The sequence below is a fragment of the Culex quinquefasciatus genome, chromosome 1 (genome assembly GCF_015732765.1).
Source record: "Culex quinquefasciatus strain JHB chromosome 1, VPISU_Cqui_1.0_pri_paternal, whole genome shotgun sequence".
Lineage (NCBI taxonomy): Eukaryota > Metazoa > Arthropoda > Insecta > Diptera > Culicidae > Culex > Culex quinquefasciatus.
In genome coordinates this window covers 6977452-7004491 of record NC_051861.1, presented here as the reverse complement: position 1 = coordinate 7004491, position 27040 = coordinate 6977452, and the positions used below count along the sequence as shown (strand labels likewise).

The 27040-nt window shown below is 35.8% G+C and overlaps 1 protein-coding gene and 1 long non-coding RNA gene across 3 annotated transcripts in view; both read right to left on the bottom strand.

Annotated features, from left to right (window-relative positions):
• Nucleotides 1-27040, bottom strand: part of LOC6048982 (limbic system-associated membrane protein) — a 512782-nt gene that overhangs the window by 242204 nt on the left and 243538 nt on the right. The gene's annotated exons all lie outside the window — the stretch shown is intronic.
• The window catches only part of LOC119768746, an 84614-nt gene that overhangs the window by 8419 nt on the left and 49155 nt on the right, over nt 1-27040 (bottom strand). The window contains exon 2 of the long non-coding RNA XR_005278203.1: nt 15251-15437. This is a non-coding gene — a long non-coding RNA (uncharacterized LOC119768746). The remainder of the gene's footprint in view (nt 1-15250; nt 15438-27040) is intronic.

The window sequence follows — 27040 nt, the reverse complement described above, 5'->3', positions numbered from 1 at the left end:
AAGTTCTTAGTAGCTAGATCATACAAATATTGCTCAATCATTGTTCTGTAAAATATTTAAAAAATACGGGTTTTTTCGACACTGTCAAAATAATTTCATCAAAATTAAGCAATAGCACAAAAGATAGAAATTTTTCTCATCGTCAACATGTTCTAAATATTAATTAAAAACTAACTTAATCCACCTATGTGGTTGGAGCCTTCCTCACTTATTACCAACAATGACTGATATGATGGAATTGTACAAAAATTTCATCTATTTTTAAGATCCGGAATAAAAAAGTACATAAATATCACTTAAGTGGCCATACCTCGAGACAGGGTTGCCAGATCTTCAATGTTTTAGGCTCGTTGGAAAAGTCTTTTGATAACTTAACCAACGATGGGTTGAATGGTGGATCCAGACATAGTTTACATACATTTAAGTGAGATCCGGCATCCAAAAAGTACATAAATATCACTTAAGTGGACATATCTCGAGACAGAGTTGCCAGATCTCCAATGTTTTAGGCTCGTTGGAAAAGTCTTTTGATAACTTAACCAACGATGGGTTGGATGATGGACCCGGACATAGTTTACATACATTTAAGTGAGATCCGGATATATGTGAAAACACATTTTTATGCATAACTTTTGAACTACTTATCGAAACTTCAATCTGTATGAAACTCGATCCATGGGACCCTAAACCAAGTCTAATGCAACAGGTTCGGGTCAAATCGGTTCAGCCAGTGCCGAAAAAACATGAGCTAGTTTGTTGGTCACATACATGCATACACACACATACACACACATACACACAGACATTTGTTCATTTTTCGATTCTGAGTTGATATGTATATATGAAGGTGAGTCTACGACGTTTTTATACAAAGTTCATTTTTAGAGCAGGATTATAGCCTTACCTCAATGAGAAAGGCAAAAAGGATTATTTGGGCAATTCTATTTATCTGTGTTAAACAAATAATTTAAAAAATAGGTTGATTTATTTTAGTGTGTATTTTTCCTTTTGAGAAGTCCTCAGCCAAATCGATCCAAATCGGTCAGAAAATATGTTCTCAATATACTGATTTTCGATTATTTAAATAGCCTTTTTGTATGGACAAATGGCAATAAATACAACAACAATAAAAATACAAAAAAAAACATTGAATTATTTCATTCATTGGAGAACTGCTCCAAATTTCTTATAAGGTAAAAATACACTTTATGACAAAAAATATGTGTAATATTGTTTCATAATGGATACGAGTTTTAAAATATATTTTATTAATTGATCGTTTCCAGTTTTTTAAGGTTCAACCATTTGTGAAATATTGATGTTTTATTAGAATTTTGCATTTTGGAAACACAGATTGTAAAAATACGATGAGGTATCAGAGTACAAACTAAAGATTTTCTGTTCTGCGAATTACTAGATATCCAAGATGCGGTCGAAAAAGAATTTTTAAATTCTTGTTGAAGCATTTTGCTGGAAATATGATAAGCAACAAAATGCCATTATAAGCTCAATTTGTGTTAACTTTCAGTTAGTCCATTAGAATTCACGCACATCGATATTATGATAACGAGACATGTTGCTTCTCCTTCCTGGCAGGCCATCTGCTACTGAATCTACCAAAGCAAAGCTTATATCCACTATAGATTTGCGTAAAATCTTCCCTCCCTCAGGGGAGAGCCACATCTGGATGCTACTGGGGCGCCTCTTCTGTTTGCACGTGGTGTGACAATAACAATAGATTGAAGGACGCAGATTAAAATGTCAGCCTCCTATCGACGGCGACGTCACAGCAACAGAGGAAGTTCATGACTTCGGGTGGTTTATCCCAAGTGCGTCACCTAGAGCCAACTCTCTCTCTAATTCAATTTCCTCGGGATTTGTGGACAAACGCGCCTACGAAGACCATGTTCCTTCCATCCCAGCTTGGTCCATTATTTATCGATAAACAACAACGGCACAATTTACTGCAGGGCACATCACCGCTCTAAGGAAAGCTCAACAGTCAGCTTTCCGAGAACGGCCCGAGTCCTGATGTAATTACATCGGATAGCAACAGCTGGCTGGCTTGTCACTCCTGCTGGGAGCCAACGCCGTTGATCGACACTTTCCCGGGTCTGCTCCTGACAGCACGACGGCTCAAGACGTGGAGGTAAAGTGTTGAACGCTTCTCCCTTCCTGAATCCCCAAGTCACACGAAACTTGAGCTTGCCGGTGAAGACGTTGCCACCCCCTCAGCTTGTCACGCACGCAATCTTCCGCTGGGAAATCGCCAGGAAAAATAATTATTTCGTGACACTGGATGGGTGTCAACGCCAGAAGCACTTGGCGTAGGTCCTGAAGCGTTCAGGGTATCAAGTTACATTAAGGTATCCCATTTCCCACCGAGGCGCTTCCAACAAAACGGCTGCCCAGGAGATTGAAAATTAAAATCCTCCACACAATTACCATTAAAGACCATGACAATTAAAGACACGTCTCCAGCGGGACCCCAAAAATCCCCCCTCCGTACCAAAAGTTCCCGCAGAATTAAAATGTCTCATTTGTAACCACTTGAATCCCTTTGGTCCCACGAATCCCCCCCTCCCTGTAAGAATTGTTTCCAAATTACAGGGGGGAAAAAAGTTTCACATTTCGGCGCCGCTGAACTTGACATCGAGCGGCGAACCGCACCGCGGAATCCCACGTGGCGGTTAAGGTGGAAACAAAGTTGCCTCTGCCAGCAGGAAACGGCCAACTTGGCCGAGAGAGGAGGAAAAAAAGGGGTTCAAGTTTTGCGCGACACGCCGACTCTTAATTTCCCACGACACTTTCGGGTGTTCTTCGTTTTTTTTTTTTGCTGAGTAGAGAAAAGTTTAAGTTCGTGAACTTTTTGCTTAAGGTGAGCTTCTTTTAAGGGTGAAATTTAAATGTGTTTTTTTTTTATCTCGAATCCATTTCTGTTTTACAAATGGAGATTGAACAAAAAATTCCAATATTTACATTTTATCTAAAAGCAAATAAATATTCATTAATTTTCATTCGGATTATGAATGTTGCATGCTAACACTAACTACCGTCCTCTGAGGCGAAACGGGACGCATGGGGCGAACTGGGACCGCTGTTTTAGCCTTGTTACTGTTCAATGTTTGGACAGTTAAAAAATGATGTAAATTTGAAAGGTGTAATTTTGCATTCCACCTTGCATTACCTCTTTTGTGATGTAATTTTACAACAATTTAGGCTGAAAAAGTGAAATTACAGCAGAAAAGTGATAAAATTACACATTTTCAGATGTAAAATTACACATTTTTGATGACATAATAGTAGTTCATGCAACAAGTTGCAAAAAGAGGATTTTTTCAGCACGAGTCGTACATTTATCCAACGAGGTTCACCGAGTTGGATAAATACGAAGAGTGCTGAAAAAGTCAAGTTTTGCAACGAGTTCCATACAACATTTTTTGCAATCCCGAAAAAACACCCATTGAGTGAAATTTAAAGTTAAATTTTCATGTATTTTGTCAATAAATCGTTTAAATAAAAAAAAATTGAAAAGTGTTACTTTTCGAAACAAGTAATGAAAAGTGTTGCTATTCGATTCTGTTATTTTTGGTACAGAAAAGTAGGCTATTTCGTCGTTTAATAATGACAGGAAAAGTAAGTAGTTTCACGACGGAATTGCAAAATAGACATTTTCGTATTTATCCAACTCGGTGAACCTCGTTGGATAAATGTACGACTCGTGCTGAAAAAATCCTCTTTTTGCAACGTGTTGCATAAACTACTATTTTCGAAAATATAACTAATTCATTTTGACATTGCAAAGTCACTAAATTTTCGGTATTTCCTTTATAATATATCTGGTATGATTTATAAAACATGTTCAGTAGGGTGCCAAGAATATGGGACATTTTCAAAACCCTACTCCACAAGCTGATTATTATTCCTTAAAGAAATCGGTCAACATTTACCCATTGATACTCGAGGGTGAAGTTTGTATGGGAAAAATCGGAAAAATGAATGAAAAATCAAATTTTCCTACAGCTTTGTCTGCGCTACTTTTATCCAAATATTCTCAAAAGTGTGATTCTTATTGGAAATTTCATGTTCTACAACTTTGTAGAACATGCCAAAACTGTAACATCTGACTCGATCTTGAAAAGTTATAAGCGATTTAAAAGAGTCATGATTGTATGAAAAACTTATTTATCACCAGCTTTAGGCTAGAGTATTTTTTTATTTCGAATCACGAGATGACTTTGTTTTTATTTCGAATCACGAGATGACTAAAAGTTTGAATTTTGTCCGGAATTCGTTTAAGCTAGTTTTGTTTATAAATTATAATGCTCACGCGCCAAACTAGTTTTGAGTATGAAGTTTTCGATTCATATTACATTTTAAACTGAATTTGAAACACAAATGAAAAGTTTTCGCATTTTATATGAAATTTGTTCTACTGGAAATGCCCATAAATTTGGAGAATTTTTTTGAATTATGTTTCACATTTTTTTTCAGTAATTTTTTTCAGTAAATGTGAACGTCACGTACTTTATAGATGAAGTCTAATATTTATTATGAACGAACCTATTTATATCTTCTCCTAGAGGAAAATTGTCCAAGGAATCTGAAAATGCATTCCGTATTCAAAATCATGTTTATTGAGAAAATCGTGACACTTTGAGAATATATAAATAATACTTTTCATTTGCATCATTCATTCATAATACAACATTTTATTAATCATAGTTAACTAACTTTTTAAACTTGTTAAGAGTTTAAGAATACATCTTCTAGTAGTACATTGAACACTTTCCTACCACCGTCAGTTTGTTTCCATACCATTCCGTACACATTTAATTTTTAGGTATAATTTTGCGGAAAAATCTCAAACCTATCAAAGCAACCCGTTTTATGGTTTTTATGGTCATACTACTGAAAAAAATCATGTTTCACAATCTTTTCATGAACCTCTCAAAATTTTGATCCTACACCCAAAGGAAATATATAGCTCAAAATCTGCAGCAGTGGATTTGCTACAGAAAATGTTACATTTTATAACAGTTTTTGCAGCAAGCTCATAGCTCAATTTTGCCCGCGTGTAAACATGTCAGTGATCTGCAGTTCTCACCAACACATAGAATGCTGGCGCGTCCCCGCGCAACATTCCAGAGAGAACAATATGTTCGGACTCTGTCCCTCACAATTCATCAAGCGTCCATGGCGCGGTGGTAGCGTGTCGGATCAGCAACCTAGAAGTTGATGGTTCAATCCTCGTTCTGTTAAGATTTTTTTTCTGCAATACAATCAATCAGCCGTCGGTGATGTCGATAACTGTCGGTAACAGGCAAAAATGTCATAACCCTATATCGCAAAAAATGCATAAGGACAGATTTCATGCAGATTCTGATATACTTTCATGCCGCCATGCATCACAATCATGCGACCGCCGGTTGGGTGTATTGAATGAAATTTTCCAAAAAATCCGATAAAATATTGTTCAATAACGGCTTCCATTTTCGCAAAAGAGAGCTTAAAAAAATTAAAATTATAATTAATTATAATTATAAAAAAGAGTTTTTTTTAGTTTTTCAGAAAATTTAAGTTTTTGAAATCACCCGTTGCAATTATTTCCTATACTAGCCTATTATTTTCTTTATAGATATTTTATTTTTTAAATTCTGATTCTGGTTATAAAAAAATGACATCGAAAGGGATATAAAATTCAACCAAACAATTTTTCAACCTTCTAAAACTCTCCTTTTTTATTGTGTAAATCACTAAATGGGATGAACTTTTTCATTGTGTTTCGTTAATTATATAGGTAATCTTTGAACTGTATTATATTTATAATTTCTTGTTTTAGAAAAGTGATTTGTAATGATTTTTTATAAATTGTACCGTTATAATAATAATCTATAATTAATTGCATATTCAATGTAAATACTTTCCGTCAATTTGTATTATGATTTTGATATTCAATTATTACAGTTGATCTTAAATATTAAACATTTTTTTGATTTAATTTTTCATCATTAAATATCTATTTGTTAGCATCGCTTAATGACATTGTTTTCATTTCATGAGACAGAAGAGGTTATATCTCTTCAAAGTGAAGCCGTTGATCATTTTCAAAGAAAATTGATCATCACCATAAAATATTCTGTATTAAATTCAATTTAACGAATTACAGCACGAAAAGAAATCAGCATGTGCCTGTTGTTGCCTTCGTGAAGCCACTGAAAGATTTTTTTATCTAAATCAAAAGTGCTTCAAAATTTATATAATTTTGTGGCACAGTCATTAACGTCCTAGTTGGCAATCATTGATTAATGACGATTTCCATAACTTTACAAGGAATGGGATAAACGTTACCAAAAGGAATCAGCATGTGTAGGGCACTATTCTAAACAACTTGTTGAAGGAATTTTATCAATATATTGAAAGCGACGCAAAATTTATTTCTTTGAACGAAAAATCATGACAATGATGGAAGTCTTCACGTTAAGATCGAGTCACGAACAGGGCATACCTCTTTGTATGGGACGTCGTTTGGAACTCACCAATCTGCCTGAAATTTTAAGGGATTGTTTGTACATAGAAAACTAGCATCTGGCCAAAATATGAGCACTATAAGTCAACGGGAAGTGGGGCAAATCGGGATTGTTTGTACATAGAAAACTAGCATCTGGCCAAAATATGAGCACTATAAGTCAACGGGAAGTGGGGCAAATCGGGACACAACGTCGAAATTTGTAAAAAGGCTGTAACTTGGGCAAACTCTAATTAAATATCAAAATTCAAAGTGCATCTAAAAGGGCTTAAAAATCCAACAAAATGCATGCAGGGTGAAGCATCCCAATGGGTTAAATCTAAAGCGAGTTATTGGCATTTTAGTGTAAAAATATCACAATTTTCAAACTCAAATAAAAAAGTGTTCCATCCAGATATCAACTCGCTTCGACCTGCAGCTTGTAGGGGACATCAAAATGATTCTTTTACTTTTAGTGATTTTTTTGGTTGTAAATTATTGCTCTGGAGATCCCTTAGATCCCATTTTATGGTGATAAATTTATCATACTCTTGGTTTTGAGACAGTTACACAATAGAAACATGCATAAATATGTTAATTTTTATCCATCCTTTAAAAAATTGAGAAGCTGATTTTCTTTCTGGTGTCATCTAGTATCCTTGGAAACGAACTTGATTTTCAATAAATGTGAATCGAAGATTATTTTGAACTTTAATTTTTTAAAGAGTTAAAATGGATGAAAATAAAAATATGCATGCATGTTGAGGTTTGCCCAAGTTACAGCCTTTTTCAAATTTTGACGTTTTTGAACCATAAAATTTTGTGTCCTGATTTGCCCCACTTCCCGTTGACTTGGAGTGCTCATATTTTGGCCAGATGCTAGTTTTATAGGTACAAACAATTCCTGAAAATTTTAGACGGATTGGTGAAATCGACGCGAGATGGGTATGCTTTGCTCGTGGACTTGCTCTTAAAATTTCGAATATTTAAATTTTTTGAATATATTTTCATTGCTGCGCGTTAACTTTTTTTTGTTGAAATAATGTTTTGTATCAACAGTCCAAATCCGAAGTCCTCTGGTAGTTTCACATCTGGATTTTGAATCATGAAAAAATATTTTGTCTGATTGTCTTTTTTTGTCTTGTACTTGATCATAGTCAAAAATTACTATTATATAATTTGACCAGGCTAAGAATTTCTGAACCTACACAGTGAGAAAAAAATTGAGACGCACATGCCATTTTCACAGAAAACTTTCAGGCTTTCCACAACCAGTTCGTTCAACACTCTAACCCCAGCTACAGGAAGCGATACCGTTTATTGGCATACTTTTCATCCAAAAAGTAAAAGAAAAAAAAAAGCAAGAAACCCTTGTCTGACCCCGGTCACTTGCCCAGTTCCGGAAGCCGAACAAATGTTAATTATTTATTCCAACCTGCCAGCCAGCCGAGGCTCGCGCGAAGAAATTCAACAATTATTCGCTTGATTGCGCCACGTTTGACCCCGGCCGAGCAACTGTCATAAAAAAAAACGAACGCCAGGAAATAAAATTATACGCCGCCGACGCCGGACGACGCACCGCGGGCCGAAAGTTGATAAGAAAGTTTTAACGGCGCGAAAACATGCAAAACAGTTCCGGTCGGAAGCTCCCTCCGATTCCGTTGGGATGGCCCAGGTTGGCGGGGCTTATCATGCGCTCCGCCTCGAATCAAAAGAATGTTCTTTTGCTGGTCAATGTGGGGTGGTTGGGAGCAAGGTTGGAAAGGTTATTTTATTATTTTGTGTGTTGTTTTGCTTCCTGAGCAATGAATCATGAAACGGTGAAGATAGGACGCTTATCGAGGTTTTTTTCTTGTTTTTTGTTTGGGCCATTTGAACGCTACAAATGTTTGTTTTTTGGTCATCAAACTTAGATGATTAATTCACAGCTTTCACAATTGAAGCTAAATTAGCGATGTATATTTCTCACAGTTATTCTAGTTACTAACATTTGTAGGGTTTCCGTCGATTTCAGCACAAGCAAGAAGCTCTAGTTTTAAGCTTTCATCTTCATACAGCTTTCTTACAAGCCATTGTTCAGATGTTGCCTACACTCAGGCTGTTTTAAACAATCGGCTAATAACAGTCAATCAAAACTCGGTGGAATTTGTACCTTCCCCCAGCTGCTCTCAGAGCAAGACTGCCAAAATAATTCAGCACATGCTGCCAACATAACAACCCCGAATGCTCGTTAATTTCATCAACTATTCCGAAGCAGCTTGTAATTTTCTGCGTACAACAATAACCCCGTTCTTGTACACATCGAAATGCCGCACATCTTGTTATCTCAGATATGCGTGATCCGTCCGACATTGTGGGAGTTTGGCTTCACAACACGTCGGTTCGGCCCACGTCAAACAATGCCAGCCGCTTCATAATCTAACATGATTACGAACCCCGCTGTCGATCGAAATTTCAAAGTTTCGAGGCACATCTTGGAGCTAACAATAGTTTTCCGCAGCCATGTTCTGAAATTACTTGGGCGTGTGCTGCGAAAGGCATGTTTGCAGTTAATTATTGGAAATCAAATTAAACTCATCCCAGCTTGCCCGTGTCTGATGCTGTGCGATGAGCCAATCTGCTGCCCCGATCACACTCCCCAGTGCCCGAGGGCTCACTCAACTTGCCGCAAACTTTTCCGATACAAGCTGGTGAATAGAGACAGAGAGAGAGAGAGAGTGGAGGAGGGACATAACTTGATTAGGAAGTTTTGGGGCCAAACTTGTGAGAGCACTCTTTGGCAAGGTTTGTTTTCTCAGACATCAGTCGTTTGACATTTCGATGCGATTTCAGTGCTTGGAAAAGCTCAACCTCTCAGGACAAGCTGGTTGAATGCCAAACAAACGGAAAGGTCAAGTCATGCTTCTCTATTACGGACGTCAAAATTAAGCTACCTTCTTCGAGCTATGATGAAATTTGCAGCAAAATCAGGTAAGTGTTTCCAAATGTGAAGTCAAGTGTTATGCTGCTGATGATCTTCTCTTAGGAAAGTGGTAAGTGCAAACTGTCAATCTGTCAAGCTAGGTTTGTCTTCTTGGATATCAGTCGCATGAAATGCTGAACTTTGCTATAGAGCAATTCTTTGAGATTTAAGTCATTTGATATTTTTTGTACTTTTTTAAACTTGATTTGCAAAAATAAACACATTTTTTTTTATTTTTTTAGGAGACACTAAATGCCAACTTTTACAAAATTTCCAGAATGTGCAAAAAATCTTTGACCGAGTTATGCAATTTTGAATCAAAACTAATTATTTTCAAAAAAATCGAAATGCTGGTAGCAAAAACTATTCAACTTCCTTTTTCGATGCAAAATCAGATTTGCAAATCAAAAAGAATTCTAGTGAAATTTTGATAAAGTTCACCGATTTCAAATTAAGGCCATTTTAAGGTAACTTTTTAAAAATAGTGGCAGTTTTTCATTTTTGAAAAAAATATTTTGGAAAAGTTGAGAAAAGCTGCATTTTAGAACTTTGTTGATACGACCTTTAGTTGCTGAGATATTGCCATGAAGTGGTTAAAACCAGGAAAATTGATGTTTTCTTAGTCTCACCCAAACAGCCCACCATTTTCTAACGTTGATATCTCAGCAACAGTTAGCAACAGTAGTTACTAATGGTCCGATTTCCAATGTTAAAATATGAAACATTTGTAAAATTTTCCAATCTTTGTGAAAACAATGTTTTCAATTAATTTTAATTAAGACTAAAATTTCAATTGGACGTTATATTGAATGTTTGGCCCTTTTGAAATGTTTGTCTTGATTTTAGAAAATAAAAATAAAAATAATTAAAAAAGTGTGTTTTGCAAATCAAGTTTTAGTGACAATAAGTGAAATTAAAAATCGCCAAAAAATGATTTACCGCGTACCAATTTTTTCAGTGTACAGTCATGCCCCGGTTTTGCACGCCTCGGTTTTGCACTGCCCCGGTTTTGATTCGTGCAGCTGCCTCGGTTCAGCACGGCCCAGTGCTTAACTGAAGCACAGAGCTTATGGGATTTTGGCTATATGGGAGACATTGGCTATAATCGTATGAAAAATCATACTAACATAAAAAAGTTATGGTGTTTTGGAATCGGGATGATGTCAGCCATCGATTGCACTCATAATAATATGAAAAATTTCACAAAAATACGTATTTTTCTTGTTTTGTTATATATAATCCTGTATTGTCAAATATAATGTTTTTCGAAAAAAAAAACTCCAAATGATTGTTATTGAAATATGGGTATTAAATGATACAGATTTCCACAAAACTACGTATTTTTGATTAAAAAACTCAAAATTTTAGTTTTTTTTTTTACAATATGGATATAAACGATCGGGATTTTTTTATACATTTCGAAAGTTATAAAATATTTTTTTTAGATACTAAATTTTTCACAAAACTACGTATTTTTGAAGTAAAAAAACTCTTTTTTTTTCAATATGAGTTTCAAATGACAGATTTTTTTTCATATATTTCTAATCTTATAACAACATTTTTTTTAAATACTAAAAAAATTCACAAAACTACGTACTTTCAAAAAATCTAAAAACATAAAGTTTCCGTTTTTTTTTCAATATAGGTATCAAATGATTGGGATTTTTTTTAAACATTTCGAATAAGGTATAATTTTTTTTAAACTCAAATTTTAAAAACACTTTTCGAAAAAAATACGCAAAATTTCAGTTTTTTTACAATATGGATATGAAACTATCGGGATTTTTTCATACACACAGAAAAAAAAGTTGAATTTTTGAATGTTGAAAATTTGGTAGGTTGAATATTGCCGCTTTTTTGAGTAATATTACATAAAAAATTTGTAAAAATGTGAACCTGATGAATATTTATCAAAAACTGATAAAAATTCATCATTTTCTGGGGTAAAATTAATAATTTTTTGACACAAAATCTGTCACCAATCCCTAATTTGCCATCATTTTTTTTCTGTGCATTTTGAAAGTTGTATTGCATTTTTTTTAAATACTCAAATGTTTCACGAAACTAAGTTTTATCGCTTTAACATTTTTTTTATACTCAAAATTTTCACCAAGCTACGTATTTTCTAAAAAATACTCCAAATTACAAAGTTCTAAAATTAATTACATTCGAAATGTATGAAAATCTTCCGATCCTTTGACACTCATATTGAGATACAATTAAATTTTGAGCATTTTTTTTTGAAAAAACGTATTTTTGTGAATTTTTTAGTAAAAGTTCTGATCATTTAATAGCCATATTGCAAAAAACTTTTATTTCGTTTATTTTTTCGAAGATACGTAGTTTTGTGATAATGTTGAGTATTTTCAAAAAATATTGTTATAACATTCAAAATGTATGATGAAATTCCAATTATTTGATACCAATATTGCAAAAAGAACTAAAATTTTGAGTATTTTTTCGAAAATAGGTAGTTTTGTGAAAATGTTCAGTACATAACAAAAAAATGTTTGACGAAATATATGACAAAACCACAATCTTTTGATATCAATATTGCAATAACAAGTAATTTGAGTTTTTTAGAGTAAAAAAATGCTTTTTTTTTCAAATACAGGAAAAATACGTATTTTTGTGAAATTTTTCATGCAATGGATAGTCACTATAATCACTATATTTTTTGATGTTTGCATGATTTTTCATTCGGTTGTATCCAAGCTCTGTGCTTCAGTTATGCACGCCTCGGTTTTGCATACCTTATATGCGGTGCTTAACCGAGGCATGACTGTATTCCTTATCCATACCTACATTTTTGCTGAAGACACCAAATCGAGCTCAGAATTCCTTCAAATGATACAGATTTTTAAATTTTCATATATTATTTTTGTATGGACAGCTGCCAAATTTGTATGGAAAATATATGGACAAACATACCGATGGCACCAAAAAAGTTTCATCTAGATTATAAAATACAAAAATTAAATTAAAAAGACCGATTTCTTAGAGAATTGCTCTATAGGATTGCCGAAAATCGGAAAGGTCGTATATGAATCATTTTGAGAGCTTGACAAAAAACTCATTTCTATTACGGACGTCAAATTCTAGGTACCTTCTTCAAGTCAGCAAAGAATTTGTTGTAAAATCAGGTAAGTGTTTCATGAGGTGTTATTAAGTAATATGTTGCTGAAAATCTACTTTTAGAAATATGGTAAGTACATTAGTCATTCTGTCAAACTGTCATTCTGTCAAACAATCATCCTAGTAGATGCTTGTAGGTTGATATAACATAGTTTCTCCTGAGAAATGTAATAACGAGACAATGTTAGAGTCACTTTTAGACTAGCTTAGCTTTCAGCGTATGATAATTAATTAGCTAGAATATGAACTTTAACTCTACCAAACAGCCGATGAACTGGTATTAAATCATTACACTCGAGTGCGATCAGTTGTTCCAGCCCGAACTATAAACTACGACTGATTATCCTAATTGAAACAACAGTCCTCACATTTATGCAAACATCACATGAAGTGAGAGCACTGTTCACTTTCCGCCTGAATTACGCACCTCGATTAGCATATAGACAAGCAATTTTCTTGTCAATATAATTGATAGCTTTACAATGGCCCGCCCACCCACAATAGCCGGAGATCAATCCAAATTAATCCCTTTCACTCTTCACAAACTCCTCACTGGCGAGTATGATTCCAACACACAAAGGGAGCCATTTGCTGGCTTGTTGTTGCTCCGTTTGACACAAAAATCGATCACCCCGCGCTCGCTGCTGCCGCTTTGACAGCTTTATTTACGACCGCAGTCCGAGGTGGCAAGGTCGACGAAAGTTGCTAATTATTTACAGCGAATTTATTACCGAATTAGCTCGTATAAATCAAACGGTGGAATATAATTACCTCCCATAGCCCGGGTAGCTGCTGCTCGCAAGTTGAAGGAATCTGGCGACACGTTCCGTTCACCTTGGTGGAGCCCGGTTGGTGGTTGGGGGGGCAACAACATGCTCCAACACTCCGATAACAAGAGCTGATTGAGAAATTTTAGGCAGAATCGAGCGATTACGCAACGGTTTAGGAGGCACAATAGTGTGTCGTGTAGGTCGTCACAAGAGTTGGAATGCTCTAATTTGATTTGGGCGTCGGAGCGTAGCTGATTGGAAAATTATCGTATCGTGTCGGATTTCAGGGATTCATTCGAAATTTGTTCTCAAGTACGGACTTCAAACTCAAAGTACTGACAGGGTAACTTCATAATCAGGAACTGCAGGTAAGTGAGTGGTTTAAGTGTATCTAGAGTGGGAGCGCATTTTTGCAATTTTCAAAGGTAAGTACATCAGTCAATCTGTCAAACTGTCAAATAGTATAAGAAAATAAGCGTTTTTCGAAACCATGATTAGAAAGTGTTTGTGGCAGACTCACAACCTGTCACAAATCCTGCTTGTCACCTGGTTTGCCCCTAACCGCAAGCTGAGAGCGAAATCTTACAACAGTGATATCGCCACCCCAAGAGTCAGGCCAGGACAAACTATCCGACACGTTGCGTTGATTGAACTTCGTGGAACCGAGTCCGGCTCACGCGTGGTTTGTGCCAAGTGTCAGCCGCAGTAATTGCTCTCTACGTTACACTCAAGGGACGCTCTGCAGGACGTCTGCGACGAAGTCGTCAAAGTCTTTGGGGCTGGCGAAAACCGCATGGTTGACGAAGGTTAGCCCCCTCCTTCCCGCTGGGTTAAGCATTTAATTACCAATTATTTTAATTGGATACCACAACCCGGCGCTCGTTACGACTACCCACACGATTGCGCGGTTCTTGATCCGTGCGAATGTGTGATTGCGACAGCTCCAATTATGCAGCTCTCGGTGGTGTTGGGTAATCAATACAGCCATTAAGATGGCAACATCGAGATGGTGTCGAACTTGGATGCGGGGTTACATCGAGCACTCTTGAATTGGAGCTCCTAACATAAAATCTACAAGTATCGAAACTTGAACTACTTATCATGTTCTGTAAATCAAGAGACATGCTTCAGAGCAATACAATATAACACATCGTGACAGACTTTGACAGTTGACAGGGGTACTTACCATTCTAGATGACCAGAAACCGCTTCCACTACACCAAACACTTACCTGAGACTTAAAATTGCAAACCTTTAAGTCTGGTAAGTCAAAGTTCCTTGACATTGACGTCCGTACTAGAAAAGCAAAATTACTTGGCGTCACGTGAATCTCATCACGAATTCTTACTTAGTTCGACTATTGACAACAGAAAGAGATACTTACGATTTCACGTTTCCACCTTTAACATTAATTTCACTCAACACTTACCTGAGAGTTACAGCACTACAAATTGAAGTTAAAATTGTTCTTAGAATCATGAATTTGACGTCCGTACTAGAGAAGCAACTTTTTTGCTTGAGTTGGCATTGCTCAGCCTACATTTAGGCGTAAAATATCCTGAACTAGACAAAACCAACTGAAACTCATTGATTCCCAATCAATTTAAATTGAACTAAAAACAATCCAGTTAACCCAAACCCCCCTTTTCTCTGAATTCAAGCCAAAGTACAGTTTAATTGGGCGCCGGGTAAATTATCTCAATTGAATGAAGTTTTTAATTGGCCCATAAACAGAGTAATGAGAAAAACGAACTGCGCGCCCTCTTGCTGGCGTGCCGGGAAACAAAACTGTAACCAAACTTTAAAAAATAGCAGAAAGGGAAGGAGGGGGGTTGATTGGGGCGCGCGCATAAAAGAGTAGTTGAAAATAATTACAAGTTGTTCTGCTCCAAAGTAGCCATTTCAGCATAATGCGGCTTTGACGGTGATGGAAACAGTGAGGGGGCAAACTTTGTTGCTTAACCTGTTCCATAAACTGCTGAAACTTCGTTAAGCAGTTTGAATTGTTGTGATTGTTTGTGTTTGCCTTACAGCACGCCGATTGACTGTGGTTGAAAATTACCTGAAAAGAGAGAGAAAAAAAAATTGTATGAACTGTCAACGTCAGCGAGAGTGCCAATTTCCCGGAAAACAAAAGTCATTCATGTGTCACACATCGAAAGCTCTGTCTTTGTGTCACGGAAAATAATTAAAAAAGTATTCCCCCCCTTCACTTTGGTCCGGCCGGGCAGTGTTGCCAGCTGGTGCGATTTTTGCGCTGCCATCTGGCCCCGATCGAGCGAGGAAGGAAAATGTGAGAGGGAAACTCATTTTCGGAAAATTACCCCCCGAAAACCGCAGCTGGTTCCACTGCCGGAGTGACTGGTGCGAGAAAAAGCAATTTCAACTCCTGGTCGATGGTGATGTTTGGCTGCACTAAGGGGTTAGTTACCAATTCTAGCGAAATTCTGGCAGAAAACTTTACTAGTTCTGCTGCTTTTATAAATGTTACAAATGTTACAAATCTTACAAAAAGCACAAATTTTAAAAATAGCACAAATTTAAAATATTGCACAAATTTTACAAATTGAACAAATTTTACAAATTGCACAAATTTTACAAATTGCACAAATTTTACAAGTTGTACAAACTTTACAAATTTGACAAATTGCACAAATTTGACAAATTGCACAAATTTGACAAATTGCACAAATTTTACAAATTTTACAAATTGCATAGATTTTTCAAATTGCACCAATTTTACAAACTTAATTAAAATTATAAATTTTACAAATTTTCCAAATTTTAAAAATTGTACAAATTTTACAAATTGCACAAATCTTACAAATTGCACAAATTTTACAAATTGCACAAATTTTACAAATTGCACAAATTTTACAAATTGCACAAATTTTACAAATTGCACAAATTTTACAAATTGTACAAATTTTGCAAATTGCACAAATTTTACAAATTGCGCAAATTTTACAAATTGCACAAATTTTACAAATTGCGCAAATTTTACAAGTTGCACAAATTGCACAAATTTTCAAATTTCGTTTGTGTTTCATGCCAACCTGCCCAACCGGCCACCTTTGTCCCATCGAAACTTGATAAGCTAGGACGGCTCAAGCTATTTTTTTATTGATCATATTTTCATTGGATATCTCAATTTGGGACACTTTGAGTCTCTTGAGACTATGAAAAAGTTGGGACAGATCAAAATTGTAGTCAATTGAAAAAACAAGACAAGTGAGACAAATGTGTCCATTTGGGCACTCGCAAGTTGTTTGCTGGTTAGCTTCTCCAGCTCACGTATTTTCCCTAAATATGTTCCCGAGGACATTTCAATTTCCGACGAGTCGTTCGGAAGCCTCTCCACCGTGTGTTTCGTTCCAACCTGCCCAACCGGCCACCTTTGTCCCACCGAGTTTCGGTAAGCAAGGACGTCGCAAGCGAAAAATTATTTAATTGAAATTAAAATTACGGATTACGTGCCAGTTGGGCGAGGTGGGGTCCGAACTCCGTTGATTGCGGTTCGTTGGCACCAGGTGAGTTCAATTGAAATCGATCGGCCGAAAAGGGGTTCGGCCCACACGCCGACGGGGTATAATTTCGCTGTAAAGTTAATTCCATTTTCGTGCGACAGCGCTGAAAAAAAAAAACGTAATGAGAGGCTTTCGGGTTTTTGGATCGATTTTTATATGAATATGGTTGTTGTTTTTTTTGTGTCGATTCAAGCATTTTTTTGGTGCCCTCCCCGGTTGCATACTGGCCGGGGGCAGCTGATGAGGAAATTGAAATTTTATTGATTCAGAAGATGCAAATGTACAGAATGTCTGGTAATTACCGAGCAGGTTGGATCGACTGATACCGCGTGGGAGGGCATCGGTGATTGCAGTGTTTGAATTATTATTATTATTTTTTTTTGCTTTCGTGATTTTTTAATGTCCAACCATGCGAACATGCGGAAGTGAATTTATTCATGGATGGCAAATGACTTCCGGAGCAGAAAATGTGGAATGTTTAATATCGAAATTAAAAATTGAAAAGGCAAGTGGGGCGAACATTGTTGACATTGACCGATATCAATATTTAAACAAGGGAGAATGTGGACATTTGAAAATGAACAAACTTTGTCGACAAAACTATCCCAACTAAGAGACAATATCCCAAACTAACTTAGATTATTCTGACTCAAATGCTGTTTGCACGAGCGCAATACAAACTTCCCCGCCGGAAACTGTGTCGATACCGGAGCAAACTAGAACATCTTAACACACACACACAGCCTCCGGAAGCCTCAAAACCCACAGATTATTATCAAACATGGATTAATTTATGCCGGCGCAAATATTTGTGCCCACTTGTCTCGCAAATCCGGAGCGCTTCGCGGGCAAATGTTCCCCCCGAAAAGCCGCACCAAATTCAATCAGCTCAATCGCAAACATGCACAATTTGGTTGCCTAACTTTGGGCGCAGAACTTTGATGCCGCTGTGTATACTTTCAGGCGTATGTTTTGCGCAAGTGGTTGCGAAATTCGTTTTGCGTGGTGGAAAATTTGAATTTCAATTCAATTAGTTGGATTTCGGGCTAATTTGAAGAACTTGCGTAATATCTAAGAGTTTTTTGAAACTTCAAAATTGACGCTTGATTAATTTAGTCAAATAAGTTTAAATCAGCGTTTCTTTCGGTTTGAACAAGATAAACGCAAACAAAGGATATTAGAAATCATCGGAAAATATCCGGGCCCAAAAACACACGCACAAACACATGTTAAGCCAAACTTCAATTCCTAGAGGGTAGGAAACGGTTCCAGAAGATCTTCCAGAAAAGTTCACAGTTGGAAAAGTTCTCCCTCCCAAAAATTCACATTCGTCATTGTGATTAGGGGAAGCTCCATGTCCGGATGGATGTCGTGCCACGTGCCGATGGCCAGAGGCGACCCTTGGCGGGTTGATGTCCGGACCGGAATGGGACGTCTTATCGGACTTGTGTGCCAAGATTTGCTTTGAAGACTGGTTTGGCTTTAACTTGGTTGAGAAAGTTTGTCTTAAGGATCATTCAAATATTACGACACACAATATTTGGAATATTTTGACTCCCTTCTACCTCACTGAACAAATCTTCAAAACAAATTTAAATCTTTAATCGGAAATTGTAACTAAGTCCTGGATGTGTTACGTAATTTTTAACGAACCCTAACTTGCAGTCAACTACTGGGGATTTTTAAGCTCCAACATTGATGTAGCAAAATAGGCTCGGTAATCCGTACAGAAAATTCTAAAAGAGAGCTAGAGTTGAAAAAAAGAATGATGATTTCTATTACGGACGTAACAATGAAGGTAATTTCAAGAGAATTCTAAATATTTTGAGTGCAGGTAAGTGTTTGTGTACATTTAGGCTGTTCAAGAGTGCCTTACGGTGCGTTAGAGTCTTGCAAAAGAAAGATGATTTCTATTACGGACGTAGCTTTCCAGTTAACTTCAAGAGAATTGGGCTGAAGTTGAATGCAGGTAAGTCTGGTAAAGTGCTTTGAAGGGACGAGTTTTTCAGAAACCAGAATTTAAGGGCTAGCTGGGTATAAGTAAACGTAAAATGTGCACTTCGGTTCTAGCAATACATTTGGACAGTACAGAGTGGAAAAGACAGAGCCAAAGAGGATTGAAAAAACATTCAAACCTCTTCGGCGGCGAAGTTACGGCAGTGGATCGCTCGACACACTCGCTCAACAATAGCGTGTGTGCGTGTCCCATCTGCCTAGTAACAGAAGAAGCCTTTGTGATTCTATAAATAGAATTGCAAGTCCGCAATAGATCTAATTCCTGGTCGCAGTGGATAGTCGAACAAAAAAAAAAAAAGGTAAGTCTGTGATGTTCCTGATAAGTTGAACGTTATTTTGGTAAGTACCTCTGTCAACACGTCAATCTGTCAAATAGAGTTTAAGCTTAACTCCTTTTCTTCAACTATCCCCCATTTATAAGCTATTTCGATGGTTATTTTGTAACAATTTTCCTTCAGTAGATTTACTTGATTCTTTGAGTACCCGCAAACTCTAGTGTATTTCTCTACTTAGGATAGTAACTTCACACAAGTAATGCTTAAACAATAAATGAAATGAAAATGAGTTTAAGCTTCCCTCTAGAAGTGTTAACGGACCGAAGCTTTTCCTTGAACTGGATCCCACCAGCGCAAATCCCAACCTAACTCAATTTCCATAATGTCGGTCCCATCCATAACTCAATAAATGCTTGTTTGAATAGCACATCAATCGCGCTCAAAGTGGAGAGCTAGAGGGGACTCGATGAATGAAGTTTGATTGCCTTGTTTTTCCACTTCTTCTTCTGCGTTTCAAGCCGGAAGGACTTCCTGGAATAAATTTTCCGGAGAAAGTTAAAGTTCAAGCGGTGAAATTTAAGGATCCCCTTCCCCTCCTCAGAAAGATTTGTCAACTTTGAAGCCCAAAACGCGCCGGGTGCCGCCATTTGTCTCTCTGAAGATGATGTCTTCCTCGCAGAGAAAAATATGCCCATAAAACGTTTCTTCCCTCTCATTAGCCGTGGTGGTGAAACGACTTAATTTTCGGCCTTTCAAGGACCTCCCACCCCCCGACGAGATCGCCATCATCTGCAGACCAAGGTCTTCCTTCCAAGAAAATCCGACCGGATATTTATAGTCGCCGGAGGAGGCGGGCCTAACTCTTGGCACTGTGTCACACTCCGGCCGCTCGCTCGAGAAGGCCTCGGGGCCTTGGACAAAGGGACGGATAATTAGAATGAAGATGAGTCCCATTTGCTACTGGGTAGTAATTGGTGGTCATCACAAGCAGCAGCAGCAGTTTGAGGGCACCAGCACTGCTGGAATGTGTCCTCGTTGCCGGAAAACGGAAGGACGCAAGCTGCTTCTCGGCAATCCTGTGGTTTAGTGTAGGGGGTCCTCACAGCTGGAATGGCTGACAGTGGGAGGAAAATTTGCTGGGAATGTGTTTGGCATGTGATATGAAGCTTCTGGCTGGACGAAAAGAAGAAAATGTGTAACATTTTAATTTAAACACGACTCTTTTGAATTTTTCTAGAGGGATGCATCTTTTCCAGTGACCTGAAAAGCTGCTCAGCTTTCCATCATGTTCAATCAACCCAAAACAAAACCACTGCACCGTGAAGAACCACTCCCGACGGGACAACCGAGCCTTTGAACTGTCCCGCCAACGTAGACATCAATCCATTCGAGGCTGGCAGATTTCCATGAACGTTGAGTGATGACCTTAAATTTCTAGTTTTGCCGTCGAATGCACTTTAAATCTTGAAAGGAACGTCCCACCCAGCAATCGGTCATAAACCAGGGCGATCCATCCAGAAATTATGTCAGCCATTAAAAGTAAACACATCGTTTTTGTTTCCCATGGCCAGACCAAACCCCGTAAACACATTCGTCAGCCTGTTCCGGACGAGCCCCAGAAGCATGCTTTATTGCCCTTGTTATGGCTGGTGTTTTTCCCTCCCAAAAACCATCCCCCTCGAACCGCAACGGAACCCAACCAGAACTAAACGATAGTCATGTGCATTGCTGCTGCTGCACGATTCGTTTTGCCATGGTCAGCTGGTGTGTGGCCACCACCACCACCACCACCAGAGCAGAGACTAGAAAGAAGGGTCGAGCTTCCGGGGGCGAGCAGAGAGAGAGAGAGAAAGAGAGAGAGAGAGAGAGAGAGAGTGAGTGGAAATCCTTTTGTGTGCCACTGACACAACCACTCACTTTTGCTGCAAGTTGTGCAAGTTACGATTGCTTTCCAACTGGACAAGCTTTTGAGTTGAACGAGTTGGACGTGGACATGCGGGGGTGTGAGTTGATTGGAAGTGAACGAGGATGAATTTAAATGGAACTGTTGACTTCAAAACAAATTGTTGAAATCATTGCCTTGATTTTGGATTCGTTTAGTTTTACTGTTTGAATTGATAATATCTGATTTAAGCAAAAAAAAAAACTTAAAATTTACAGTGACTGATTGACAGTCGTACTTACCTGTGGAGAATTAAGTTGATCCTTCACGCCATTTAACACTTAATCAGTTTTTTTCACTTCACTTTAGACTTACCTTGGATCTTCAAGATCTTATCACATCATCACTTAACTTCAAAATCTCTTTTGATTTTTCTATCAACACAGGAATCCTAACGTCCGTAATAGAAAGCTTCACTTGATTGCTTCTCAATCAACCTTCATAGAGGTTGAAAATCTTACGTCCGTAATTGAAAGTACTACTTTAGATTTTGCACCAGCAAAATTCCAAGCTATCTTTTCAACCCTTTCTAAAAAAACGCCCACCCCATTCAAGTGTCCTCCATGAATTACAAACAAACAAATCCTTAGAGCGATAAGTGTGAGAGAGCCTCGTGCCAACGAAATATGCCCGGTCGTAGCAATGAACTGCACTCTTCAGGATCTCCACCGAGCAAGAAACGTTCGCCAAGTGTCCATTCCTCAATGAGCACGCCGGGTACCGTTTGGATGTTGTTGGAGTTTTTTTTTTTTGGGTTCTTGCAACTGGAATCCAGTGATGGGAAAATCAAGGTCAACAATCAGTTATAGAGTTTTTTTTTAAATAAGGTACGGAATTCTCTTTGTTAATAGTACCTTTACAAATAAAACTTTTGAATTTTACTGCCACAACAATCGATTCTAAAAATGTCACAGATTTCTCTCATGAAGCTACTGCTTTCTGTTGAAAAATCTTACTCATAAAAATTATTGCTTTAAAATTTTCGTCGGTAAGATCAGCATCTAACTATAATCTATCGTTATCGATACTTCAATTATTCTTTAAATCAATTTATACTTCAAAAACTGCAAATTATAAAAATAAGAGTATTTAAAAAAAATAATTTTTTTGTGAAAATTTGATTGTTTAACAAAAAAAAAATTGCAAACGCATTCAAAATATCACTTTATTGTTGCAAAATTAAAAAATAGATATTTTCAAAAAAAAGTACAGTATTTTGTCAAAGATGTTGGTATTTTAACAAAAAAAACTCTAATGAAACGAAATGCTCCAAAAAATTGCTTTGCAAATTTTGTAAATTTTAGAATTTTCAAAAAATACGGTATTTTGTGAAAATTTTAGTATTTTCCATGAAAAACTGTAAAAAAGTGGAAACGCTTACAAAACTTGGCATTGTTTGATACCCATAATGCAAAATTAGAAAATTCGTGTACTTTCGATAAAATATGCTATTTAGTGATTTTTTTTTGTATTTATCAATAAACTCAATTACAATAAAAAGCATTCAAAATTTTGCATCGTTTAATACCAATTTTGTAAATTAAGAAAATTTAAGAATTTTTAAAAAAAAATGCGGTATTTTGTAAAATTTAGAACATTTAAAAAATCTCTAATGAAATGAAAATGCTCACCAAATTTAGCTTCGATTTTTTTTTTTTTTTTTTTTTTCGCTTCGATTGATACCCATTTTGCAACATTTAGAAAATTTTGGTATTTTCAAAAAATACGGTATTTTGTGAAATTTTAAGTTTTTTTCCATATGGCCGTTGCAAATATTTGTTGAAGTTCGGAAATTTTTTTTTCGCAAGAAAAAAAAACTTTTCGTGAGACTGTACATTGGTATTTCATGAAAATTTAAAATGTTTTCAGAGGAGTTCAAACATGCTAAACGCGGGAAAATGCATTTTGACTAGTTTTCAGTTGATTAAACTTTAATTTTCATTAAAATTTTGAAGTTTTTCGAAAAAATATTTTTTTTGCCCAATGATTATTCAGGCCATCTTTGAAGGGGGGGCGACATAAACTTTGAAAAATATTTGCAACGGCCTAAAAAAGCTCTAATAAAGTGGAATCGCTTGCAAATTTTTGCTTCGTACCAATAGTGCAAATTATGAAAAGTACTATAAAAAAATTTAATTATGTGAAAACGTTAAAAAAAATTGGCTTCGTTCGATACCCATATTGTAAATTGAAGTAATTTCGAAAAATACGATATTTTGTAAAAATTCCAGTATTTTGAAAAACTTTAATAAATTAAAAAAGCTCAAATATCGCTTCGTTTAATATACATATTGCAATTAAAGTATTTTCGAAAAATGCGGTATTTTGTGAAAATTTTACCATTTTCAAAAAAAAAAAAAACTATAGTCAAGTAAAAAGACATTCTTCTTTCGAAAAAATACGGCTTTTTTGTTAAAATTTAAGTATTTTCAAAAAAAAAAACCATTGAAATAAAAAAGCCTTCGTTTGATACCCAAATTGAAAATTTGAGTATTTTTCTAAAAAATACGGTCAAAAAAAATCAAACCATCCACATTAACGACCCCCGGGTCTTTTGTGGTCTCTATTGCAAGTTTCTGCTCGAACCTAGGAGTCCGAAGGCTTGAATGGGGAGAGCACCCAAACCTCTTTTACTCCAAGGAACCTCCCACCCCAGTGTTTGAACTGACGACCTTTGGATTGTGAAAAAATACGGTATTTTGCGCAAATTTTAGTAAAGCTCTCTAAAAAGTGAAAACGCCTACAAAATTTCGTTTCGTTTTACATCAATTTTGCTTATTGTTAAAATTTTAGTATTTTCGAAAAATCCGGTATTGTATGGAATTTTTTTTATTTTCAAAAAAACCCTAATAAATTGAAAAAGCATTCAAAATTTCGCTTCGTTTTGGACTCATATTAAATTTTTAAGTATTTTCTAAAAAAAGGATATTTTGTGAAAATTTGACTTTTAACAAAAGAAACTTCAATAAAGTAAAAAAGCATACAAAGTTTCGCTTCGTTTAATACTCATAATTAGGGTTAGTGACATTTCACGATTTCGCGGACAGCATGAAATCCGTAAAATTTTATCTTTGTGTGAAACTGTAACTTTTTTTTTCCAAATAGGAGCGGCCGTGGCTGACTGGTCACGGTGTTTGCTTTGTAAGCGAATGGTCCTGGGTTCGATTCCCATCTGCTCCCAACGAGAAAGTATAGGAAATATAAATCTTGAAACTCTGAACATGAACGAAAAATCAAAGTCGCTCGAGTCGGGGTTCGATCCCCCGTCCTTTGGATTGGTAAGCAAAAATGCTAACCACTATGCCTTCGCGACTTGGTGTGCTATGACTGGAATAAGGAATACTGTTACTACTATATAACTATATACGCGCTGGGTTCTTGTCCATTTGACAAGGGTTCGGAAGTTCTAAATAACGTTTGAATCCGATTGGTCCAAACGTTCTTCAGGGCGGGGCTTGTCGATAAAGCTGAAGTACCTCGCGCTCGGCTAGCCAGCGTAGAAATGGGTCACCGAAGCTCGGCAGAGCTAACATCTTCCAAATGCCTATGCGAGTTGTTTGCATGTATAGAATGTAGATCTAAAAATACATGGAAACAACTCAATTTGTAAGAAGCGACCGCGTGGTCCCATTTGGTTGGTTGCACACACAAAAAAAACTGTAACTTTTTTTCCAAATGATTTATCAAACTCAAAAAGGAATGAAAATAATCTTATGAAATACTGTAGAACTAAGCGAGTGAATATCCTTGTTAAATTACTAACATAGGGTAAGTGATTTTTGAAATTTCGTAGACGGAGTGAGATTCGTGAAATTTATCAATTTTCTAAAATATTTTTTTTTTCAAAATAATAACAAAATAAAATTTTATCCATTAAGACTATTTAAGTAAATTTTATTAGTTTAAAATTAAAAAAACTTGAAATGAACCAGTTAAAGAATTGTTTAGGTTATTCAGTTTTTAAGAAACTTGGTTTAGTAATATTGTTATTTATTGTAATGCAAAATTTACTGCTATTTTATTTGAAAAATATAGTTTCACAAGAAATGAAAAGCTTTGTTTTGTTCAAATTAAAATAAAAGGTATTTTTATCTTTAAGATAAATATTTTAAAACATTTCAGATTCCTGAGTCCAGTTTAATTTTAACAATTTTTGATTATTTGAGAGGATAATTCCCGATAAAGTTTAAAAAATACTTCTTTTTTGTTTTTGTTTTCATTTTGAATAACATTTCGATATCATTACAAATATATTATGTTTGCCTATTGATTTAAAATTTGTAATAGGGAGATAAAAACGTTGAACATTATTTTTAATGTGCTTAATGTCGCAAAAAAAAAATCAAATAATTTACTCATTTACGTTGGACAAAATTGTTAAATCTTGCCTTGATATGAAATTCAATAAAATAAAATGAAGCAAATCCGGGAAAACTTTTTAGCTTTATGTGTCGAATATTAGTAAAAAAGTAATTTCATAAATGAGAATACGCATGCCCTACATTTTGTTTCAAAATATAAATAGAGCCCATCCATAAACCAGGTAGAATCGTTTGGAAAATTTGGAGAATTTTTTGTGTCACGATCAAATTTATTGAAATTGTTTTTAGTTTATAACAATTATATATAATGAAGAATAAAAAGAAGTTTCTGCAATTTAGACATAAGATTTTCAGAGCTATTATATAACATTTTTCACGTTCCGCGATATATGCGAGAAATTTGGTGTTTTGAAATTGAGGTCCCCGTGAAATTTGCAATTTTCGAGCGTGAAAAATCACTAAGCCTACTCATAATGCCATCTAAGTATTTTTGGAAACATGCGGTATTTTGTGAAAATTTTAGTATTTTTCAAAAACAAACTTGATTAGAGTAAAAAAGTATTCAGAATCCGCTTCGTTCGAAACACAAATTGAAAATTTGGACAATTTTAGTATTTTGTAAAACATACGATATTTTGCGCAAGTTTGAGTATTTTCTTCAAAAATTCTCTAATAAAGTAAGCGCCTAAAAAAATTTGCTTGGTTTGATACCCATATTGCAAATTTTGAAAATTTGAATACTTTCGAAAAAGTTAGATATTTTGTGAAAGTTTAAATTTTTACCAAAAAATAACTCGAATAAAAGTGAAAAACACTCAAATTTTTAGCTCCGTTTGTTATCCATGTTGCAATTTTTGATAATTTGAGTGTATTAAAAATAATGCGGTGATGTGTGTTTATTTTTGCATTTTTCAAAAAAAAAAATTCTAGTTAAAATAACAATTTATTCATTATTTCGCTTCGCTTGATACCGTCATCTGGGGTGAATCGGAACTACAGTCTGAATAGGGACAGCAGTGTTTAAAGCACTTAAAGATTTTAAATTTGGAAATGGATGTACACAATTTGTTGGTCTGAGTCTGTTCTGTCCGAAACCAACCAGAAAAATCAAAATATTATGCTCTAACATGGTTAAAACTGCTGTCCCAATTCGCCCCAGTTGACGGTACCCATATTACAAATTTGGAAAAATTTTGCATTTTCGAAAAATGCTGTCTTTTCTAACAATTTTAGTATTTTCCAGCTCTAATAAAATGAAAACGCATACACAGTTTTGCTTCGTTTGACACTCTTAAAGTCAATTATTAAAATTTCAGTTCCTAAAAAACGGTTTTTTGTATACAATTTTGGGTATTTATATTTTGTAAATTTTGAAAAAAGTTCAAATCGACAATTTAACATGATATGGTAAGTAAGTCGATTTTAGAAAGATTAAAAAAACGAATTATTGTCCGTTATCGACGGCAAGATTATCGCCGATAGAATCACCGAAATAACGAATGATTATCGGTATTGTTTCGACGATAACGATAGAACTATCGTTATCCCACTCGTAAATATATTTACTAATGAAGATGCTCATT